At 47.2% G+C, this 9,486-nt stretch overlaps 1 protein-coding gene across 1 annotated transcript in view; it reads right to left on the reverse strand.

The window, feature by feature from the left end:
• Fbxo46 (F-box protein 46) overlaps nt 1-8,826 on the reverse strand; it is a 15,159-nt gene extending 6,333 nt beyond the window's left edge. The window contains exon 1 of the mRNA XM_010614597.3: nt 8,676-8,826. The gene's annotated coding sequence lies outside the window, so the exon portion shown is untranslated. The remainder of the gene's footprint in view (nt 1-8,675) is intronic.
• Between the last annotated feature and the right edge of the window lie 660 nt (nt 8,827-9,486).

Consider the following 9,486-nt stretch of genomic DNA (forward strand, 5'->3'; position numbering starts at 1 on the left):
CGGGGGGGGGGGGGGGCCTGGGCTGGTCCCTGTGGCACTGAGTTTAAAGCCTCTGAGCCTGGCATTCAAGGCTAAAGCCATGTGGCTACAGAGACCTGTCCATTCCATCTTTCCAGCCAGATGTCTCAACCCCAACTCAGTACAGAAAAACAATGGGAACTCCATGATGACTTAAGTACTGATTATCCGTTTTAAAATTCGTATAGCATGCATTACATCTGGTCTAGATCCTTTCTAGGGCAGGTGAGATTCGATGCAGGCCTCTGTGCAGGTGTCGGTCTTCCACTACTGGGCCGGCCTTGCCTGCTTCCAGCTATCTTCCCACATGACACCCTCAGGGGCAGCCAGGGTCTCTTAAAAGGACAAATCTATAAACATTCCCCTGTCCTTTCCCGGAACCTTCCATGACTCCCCAGTGCCCTCTGGAAGAAGCCCAGGTACCTACCCATTCGGCCTTATCCCTGCCCACACCTTCACCCCACACTCAATGTCCCCAGTGGGGCCTAGTGGGCACCTGACCTGGTGATGGGAGTAGGGACAATACACAGGTCTTGTCTAATCCTTAGTATCATCTGCACTGTATGGATGAAGAAACTGAAACAAGCCCAAGGTCGTGAAGAACCCGGGCAAGTTGGAGCAGGGGTATGAAGCCAGGGAATCTGATCGGGTCACTTGCACTGCTTCCGTGTAAGTTCCCTGGGGTTGCAGTTCAGCCTCCCCTCCTCCAGGAAGCTCACCCCTCAGGCTGGGGCAGGCTCCATTTCTCAAAGTCACCAAATACCTCCCTTCCCTGGTCTGCATTTGCTGTTCCTGCAAACTGCAAAGCATTCCCCTAGATCTCCACCTGGCTCAGTTCCTTACTTCACTCGGGTGTTTGCTCAAATCTAATTTTATATAAGGAGGCCTTCTCCGAGCTCCCTTTTGGAAACTACCTACCCATGCAGAGAAACAACCTCCCGCCAAACCTTCATCCCAGAGCTGCCACCCCTGGTCTTCTCAGATAAATCTGTCTCTGGATTGTGCAGAAAGGAAGGATGGGTCCAAGACCCTCCAATTGTAAAACATCACCACCCAAAAGACAAAAAAAAAAAAAGATAGAAAAAGACTGACCAAGAAACAGGAACCAAGGGACAAGTAGAGCAGTGATACTACCATTAAAAATAACAATAATGAGGCCAGGGATTTAGCTCAGTGGCAGCACGTCTGCCTCTCAAGCACAATGTCCTGAGTTCAATCCCCAGTACTGCAAAAAAAATAATAATAATTAAAAAATAATAATAATTGGGCCAGGGATTTAGCTCAGTGGTTCTGCCGCCTGCCTTGGAAGCACAAGGACCAGAGTTCGATCCCCAGTACCAAAAAAAAAAATTAATAATAATAACAGTAAATCTTGGAAACAGCCCAATGCCCATCAACTGAAGAGTGGATAAAGATGTATTTTTTTTATACAATCAAGTATTAACTCTGCCATAAAGGATGAGCTTCAGACATAGCTAAATGGATGGACCTTGAGATCATACTCTTAAGTGAAATAAATCAGACACACCTGTTTAAATACCACTTTGTTTCTCTGGTGTGAGAAAATGAAGGTGGAAATAAGGACTGAGATGTATAATGCATGCTGGGAAATGGGAAGAAAGTGTTCAAATGGGAAAATGTTCCCTAAGTGTTCAAGGGAGGAGGGAGGGAGAAAGGAAGGGACAAGAAAAAAAGTGAACATAGAAGGAAAAAATGGAAATGCTTTTGTACACAGGGAGGGGAGGGAACTTGAGAGGGGGAATGGGATAAAATAAAACTTATTTAAAATAATAATAATAATGAAGCTGAATGTAGTGGTGCACACCTGTAACCTCAGTGCTCCAGAGGCTGAGGCAGGAGGATCACTGCAAGTTCAAGGCTAGCCTTGAGACACCGCCTCTAAAAACCTAAGTAAATAAATAAACTGGAAAACTAAACAAATAAAAAAACCTGGCAAAGATGGTGACAAAATAAACTGACCCATTATGTACAAAAATTCTCAACATTCATGATCCTAATAGTCTCAAAATATATAAATAAGAAAACAATCATCCCTGCACATGACAGCCTTAAGCCCATACAATGACAAAAGAGAATCGTAATGTAATTACCACATGTCTCAGAATAGATTTGATGAGAAAATAAAATGAGTAAGGACCCAAGCCACACAAGCTATGCCCTGATGGAATGCCCCCAACAATGACAGAATACACATGTTCACATTCTTAGTGTACACAGAACATTTGCAAAAACTTGTTTCAGAATTCACTGAGGTCTTCCTGTGTCCTGCCCCTGGCTTAGGCACCAGGGGTGCATAGGTGACATTGAGCTCAACAGAAATAGCTCGTGGGAAAGGGGGAAGACATCCCAATAAACAATCATAACCAACATGGATATATTAACTACAAAAGCACTTAATACCAGAGCGCTCACTGCGTGCCACGCCCTGCTCTGAGCACTTTACAAAGATTAACCTATTTAATCCTCACATCTTCTCACTGTTTGTAATACCATGTTGTTATGGTTTATAACTCGACGTCCCCCAAAGCCTCATGCACACACAGGCTTGGGAGCTGACTGGATCACGGGGACATGACACTCATCAGTGCAGCTAAGTGAGATTTAGGAGGTGAAGGTCCGAGGAGGGGCTCCCTGGGTGTGGCCTGGAAGGGTCTAGCTCCCTCCCCACCCTTAATCACACTCTGCGCTTGCCCCCAATTCTCCTCTACCATACCGCCCCAACTCGGAGGCAGCCAACTATGGACTGAAATCTCTGCAACTGTGACCAAAATAACCCCTTCCTCCTCTAAATTGTGGGCATTGGGTATTGTGTCTCAGTGATGAGAAAGTGACTATGTCAAAGACAGGAAACTGAGGCACAGAACACGTAAGAAACAGCCAGTCCTCTTTTGAAGCTTCTGGCAGAGCTTTCACTGCTGCCTAAAATGCTCCTCAGCTTACCAAGCCCTGTGAGTCTTTTTCAATTTAAAACCACAGCCCGTCCTCCCAAGACACACGTGTTCATTCTTCTTCCCTGCTTCAGCTTTCTCCTTAGCACACATAACTATCAAATATACTAAAATGTTTGTTTAGAGGACAAACCCCCCCCATCTTTGCTGATAGTTCTGCAGCTTCCGGGGCAGTGCCCACATGGTCTACCCTGGGAGTTTGTTGGAATCGCAGGCTCTGGGTCCCTACCCAGGGCTGCTGAATCCGAAAGTGCGTTTGAACAAGCTCTCTAGGACCCTCGTGGATAAGCAAGGCCCCAGCACATGGGGGCTATGCAATGCACGTTTGTTTGAATGAAGGAAGGAACTCCTACCGGCCTTGCTGCCCAGCTTCTGAGAGGAGGACGCCACCCCACCTGCAGGAAGCTGTCCCGGTACCTTCCCAAGCTACAGGTGATCTTTTTCTCGAGAGGCTTCCTCTTACAATGCCTGCTAAGTGGCAGTGAGCTGAGTGGGTGACGTCTCCCTCTTAACCAGCCTGTCAGTTTCAGGAAGCTGAGTCCTCTCCTCATAGGCACAGCTGTTCCAATCTCTGTTCCTGGCTTCAGGGCTGGTTTAACTCTTGGGCTCCATCCTTTCCACGGTAGCCTGAGGGATCTTTCCAGGCAAAAACATGATTGCTTCAAAATTATCACGACCCAACTTTAAGCCCTTTGTGACGACATGCAAGTACTCAAACCAATGTATGTCTTGTGAACCCTTTCTTAGGAAGTAACTGAAGCACTTGCTTCATCACAGTGAAGAAATAGCTGGGCGTGGTGTCGCATGCCTGTAATCGCAGTACTTGGAAGGCTGAGGCAGGAAGATCACCACAAATTTAAGGCTAGCCTGGGCTACACAGTGCATTCGAGACCAGCCTGAACCACATAGTGAGATCCTGTCTCAAAACAAAAACAAAAACAACCAGAAGCTAAGCATGAACCTAAGAAGTCTAATGGTGGGTAGAGAGACAAAACACAGCACACAGCACAGGGTAGGGCAGAAAGCAGGTGCTCAGGGAATGCACTTGCCTAATCACACCACAATTGGTGGCAGAAACAAACAAACAGAATTGGTGGCACATTACCAGTGCTGTCACTTTCTGGTGCTGTCCCCGTTCCCCGTTTTTGAGGCAGGATCTCACTATGTGATCCAAGCTGGCCTTGAACTCACTATGTAGCCCAGGCTGGCCTCAAACTCTTGAAGACCCTCTTGCCTCAGCCTTCTGAGTGCTGGGATTACAGGCGTGCGCCACCATGCCTGGCTGTCCCTGTCCATTTTATTCCCCAGCCCCATTGCCCTTTTGTCCACAGTCCAGGCCCCGTTTTTGAGGCAGGATCTCACTATGTGATCCAAGCTGGCCTTGAACTCACTATGTAGCCCAGGCTGGCCTCAAACTCTTGAAGACCCTCTTGCCTCAGCCTTCTGAGTGCTGGGATTACAGGCGTGCGCCACCATGCCTGGCTGTCCCTGTCCATTTTATTCCCCAGCCCCATTGCCCTTTTGTCCACAGTCCAGGCCCTTCCATACCTTTCCTGTAAGGCTTTCCATCTGGATGGTCTGCTGGCCTCTCTCACTCTACTTCTTTGCCTAATAGCTCCCTGAGGATGGGAACCACCCAAGCCCTCAGGATCTGGAGATTCTAGAAGTAGACAAGGCCAGCTGAATCTCAGCTTTCCTGCTTCAGGGGGTGTGACCACATGCAAGCTGCTTAACTCTCCATACCTCAGTTTCCTGAACTGTAAAATGGAGATGAAGACAGGGGTGTAGCTCAATGGTAGAACATTTGCCTAGCATGTGCAAGGTCCTGGGTTCCATCCCCAGCACCACAAATAAAATGGTGATAATGACAGCACCCACCCATGGGCTGGCTGATGATTTACTGAAATCAATCTGGTAGAATATGTGGTGTCAACCTGGTTACAAGGAGGCCTTAATATTTAGATGCTGGGCCGGGCATGGTGGCATATGCCTGTGATCCCAGCACTCAGACGGGCTGAGACAAAAGGACTGCCATGAGTTTGAGGCCAGCCTGGACTACATCGTGAGTCCAAGACCCGCCTGAACTACATAGTGAGACCTGTCTCAAAAAACCAAAAATCAGATGCTAGGATAATGAAGAAAAAGCAAGGCGATGGAAGGGTTTGAAAATCACTGACATGGCCAAAAACTTCCTTCTTTATTTCATATCCTGAAATGAAATTGATCCCTATGAGGTCTTGTTTTGTTTTTGGTACTGGGGAATGAACTCAAGGCTTTTGCACTGAGCTACATTATTAGTGCTTTTTTGTTTTTTATTTTGAGACAGGGTTTCCCTCAGTCATTCAGGTTGGGCTAGAACTTATGATCCTCCTGTCTCAGCCTCTCAGGTTGGGCTAGAACTTATGATCCTCCTGTCTCAACCTCCCAGAATGCTGGTGTTATAAGTTTGTGCCACCACACCTGGCTTAGGGCCATTCTTTTGTTACTATTGGGTTTGCTAGAAATACACCATTTAAAACGGTAAAAAAGAAGCCGGGTGTGGTGGTGCACACCTGTAATACCAACATTCTGGGAGCCCGAGGCAGAAGGATCACCACAAGCTGGGGCCAACCTGGGGTACATTGGGAGTTCAAGGACAGTCTGAACTTACACAGCGGAAACCCTGTTTCAAAAAAAAAAAACAGAACAGTAAAAAGACCATTTTGTATGAGTAAGCTTCAGACAAGAACAGGCTGAGAACACATTTAAGATTTTAAGAAAAGGCAAAATAACTTGGAAAGCATTTTCTAAGACAAAGGCAAAAAGTTTTTTAAAAAGTGTCACCTCACCCAGATGTGACATCGAGGAATAGGGACAAGTGAGAGATACACAACTTTCTCCTGAACCAGTAGGTTTTCAGATAATTCAAGAAAGGCTGGTGATAGAATATTAAAAATCCACAAGCCCACTTTGATGACCCACACCTGTAACTCTAGAATTCTGGGAGGCCGAGACAAGAGGATGGCAAGCTCAGCGTAGGCTACTCAGTGATTTAGCAAGACTCTTTCTCCGGAAAAAAAAAAAAAAAAAAAAGGGCTGGGGATTTAGCTCAGTGGTTCCACTGCCTGTCTCACAAGTGCAAGGTCCTAAGTTTGATCTCCTTATTGTGAAGGTCCTGGGTTCAATACCCCATACCACAATAAATAAATAAGTAGGGGCCGAGGATGTAGTTCACTGATAGAGCATTTACCTAAGAAGCACAAAACCCAGGGATTGATATTCAGCCCCAGAAAAAAGAAAAAACTTTTAATAACTTTTTTTTTTGGTGCCAGAGATCGAACTCGGGACTTTGTGCACCACTGAGCTCAATTTTTGTCCCAATATTAACTTTTTAAAATCTAAGACAGCAACGAGAAGCAGGCAAAGCTGGCATAAGGTTCTGAAAACGAATAAGGAATAGATTAGAATCCAAACCCTCAAGATAGCAAAAGGACATCCTGATGTTATGAAAACAGAAAGCTCCTGGAGGCCCAGGCCCAGCCCCAGTGTGCACTCAGTCCTGGCCCGGTATATAGCAGGTGCTCCTGTAACATTTTTTCACTATAAACAAATGAATCCCCACATTCCAGAAGAGGATGCTGAGGCCCAAAAGAGTTAAGGTCACATGACCAGTGAAAGCTGGAGCCAGGATTCAAATCTACACATTCTAGCACCAGAGCCTGTGATTGAAACAATTTTGAGGGGAGGAATAAACATCACAGAAGGACCTCGTACTTCGTAAGAGCTTAACACACAGGAAGAATCTATATGCATTTATCATCTCCTGCCATGGATGTATCTCAGTGGCACTGTGCCTGTCTGGCAACTGCAAGGTCCTGAGTTCGATTTCTGGTACAAAAACAAAACAAACCAAGCCCAAACAAAACATTTATCATCTCCTTATAAGGGCCGGGGATTTAGCTCACTGGTGCTGCAGTCTGCCTCATAAGCACAAAATCCTGAGTTTGATCCCCGGTACCAGAAAAAAAAAAAAAAAAAAAAGATCCTTATGAGACCTGATCTCATCAGTTGATGCAGTCCCATTTTACATATGAGAAAAGTGAGGCCCAACATGGGTATTCAGCTTGGCCAAGGACACACACCAACGTGGCATGGATATGAACCTGGGCCTATCTGGAGCAGGTGACTTTAACCATAAACTTCAGCTGGGCATGGTGGCATACACAATCCCAGCACTCAGGAATCTGAAACAGGATTGCCATGAGTTTGAGGCTAGCCAGGCTCCACAGTGAGTTCAAGGCCAGCTAGAATCACACAGTGAAAGGGGGTGGTTTGAGGTGGGGCTAAAAGACTTGCCCAAGGTCACACAGCAAATAGACAGCAGAACTAAAAATTCGAACCAAAGGCTGCTCTGATCTCCATCCCTACTTACCACATTTTACTGCAATATAAGGAGAGGGGTCGCGATTATAGTAGTCAAAGTACAGATCTGGAGCCAGGATGCCTAAGGAATCCTGAGTCTACCATATAATGCTAGCTGACCTTGCAAAAGTTGCTTAACTTCTCTGTGCCTGCTTCCTTTCCATAAGATGAAGCACTTGCATCTTAGAAGTACTGTCAGAATCAAATGAACTGTCATGAACAAACAGCTAAAAACACAGCCAGGCATTTGGTAAAACAGGTAAGTGTTAGCTGGATCAGACTGCAGGGAGTGTGCTTCTGATGGGGTGCACTCACATCAGTGCTAGGATTTGGGAAAATGCCTCTGGGGCTGCACTGAAGAGGAGGGAATCCATCAGCAGTTGTAACCCAGGCAAACTCCTGGCATGGAGAGCTTCCCACAAACAGCGCTGAGACTTAGTCTCCCACCAACAGTAAGAAGCTGCCCTTTAGCCCTGTCAGTGGCTTGTTCTCACAGTACAGATATGGGCACTGGGGCTTACAGAAAAGAGGCTGGCCTAGGTCACAAAGGAAGAGCAGAATAAGGGATCTAAACTGTCCACGCAGATAAACCACTTACACTCTTCTAAATCCCAGAGAATGTGAGAGTGCCAACAATGGCCTCTACAGTCCCTTCTGGCCATATTATTTTACTTCTGGACAGTTCTGTAACTGTCCAGTTTATCTGGAGTCTCTGGCTGGATCACGCCAGCATCTTCACATCCAGGTCCCTAAACTCATGCTCCCCACCCCACCCTCTGTCCTGGAACCCAGCCTACACTCTCATTGATTTCTGCCGCCCACCTCTCCATCCTGTCTTCCTGCTCAGAATCCACTCCAGAGAACCCGATCCCTAGCATCCACGGCTAGCCTCTCCCTGGGAACCTCCAGACTCTCTCACACAACTAACCCTGACCACCAAGGCTTTCCACACCCCCCAGGAAAATAAAAACTGCTCTCAAAACTGCTTCCTTCAGGGTCTCTGCCTGGACGCCCAGCCCCGACGCCAACTTTGAACCTTCCTCTCCAGCTCTGAGCCCCCTTAAAAATCTATCCCATAGCTCGGCTCTCTCCCCACCTCCAAGACCCCTCCCCAGCACCCCCACACACACTCCCTCGGACTCCCATTCCTCCCAATCCCCTCCCCCAGACGATTTCCTCGCGCCCAGCCCTTTCTTTAGCTTCAGCTCCTTCCTCCCCCAACTCCCCGCGTCTCGAACTCCCGCCCACACTCTCCAGCGTCCTCCGGACCCCGCCTGGGGCTCTCACCATCTCCGCGCGCCGCAGCTCCCTCGACTACGCGAGTTGCCCCTACTCGCTCTTCTATAGCCTCCCCTTCCGGGTTCGAGCCCCAAAGGGCTCTGGGAACTGGAGTCCGGGAGATTAAGGACTACATCTCCCGGAAGGGAGCACGGCAGCTTGGAGGTGGGGTAGGAAGCCAGTGGGTGGGCTGAGGGGGGGGGAAGAAAAAAAAACAAAAAACACGACCATCTCCCAAAAGGCAAAGGGAGAATTTGGCAGCGCAGGCGCAGAAAGTTCTCCCGCGAGGCCCGCTGGGAAATGGAGTCCAGCTTTCTCCCATTTTGGCTCAGGGCTCTTGGAAAGCTATTTGAAGGAATTGCAAAGGAATATCAGTGAAAGGTGGAAAGTAGAGGAAGAGGAAGTTTACTGACTTCTTTTTGGTGACAAGGATCGAACTCGGAACCTGGAAGTTTATTGATTTACTCATGATGATTAACACAATAGCTACCAGTGCTTTTGTGCTTTCCCAAACACTTTCCCATCCACCCCTCCCTTACCTCCTACCACCTCCTAATTTACAAATGGGAAAATGAGAGCTTGGGAGGGAGAAAAGCTTGTACATTAGAACACCAGGAGCTAGTCCACATCTGTGTACTTGTTCAAACTCCTGAAACAGCGTAAATATGGGTTGAGGAACTATTACATGCTAACCCTATGCCAGATATTCTTCAGACCCTAGTAACAATTATGGTGTCAAATCTATAAACTTCAGGAAGAGTTTGAGTCTTTTGTCCACAGCAACACAGGAAAGTGAACAGAAATACTTAGATCACCTCCC

Source organism: Fukomys damarensis, unplaced genomic scaffold (genome assembly GCF_012274545.1).
Source record: "Fukomys damarensis isolate Sample0158 unplaced genomic scaffold, DMR_v1.0_HiC HiC_scaffold_19, whole genome shotgun sequence".
In the NCBI taxonomy this organism is placed as follows: Eukaryota; Metazoa; Chordata; class Mammalia; order Rodentia; family Bathyergidae; genus Fukomys; species Fukomys damarensis.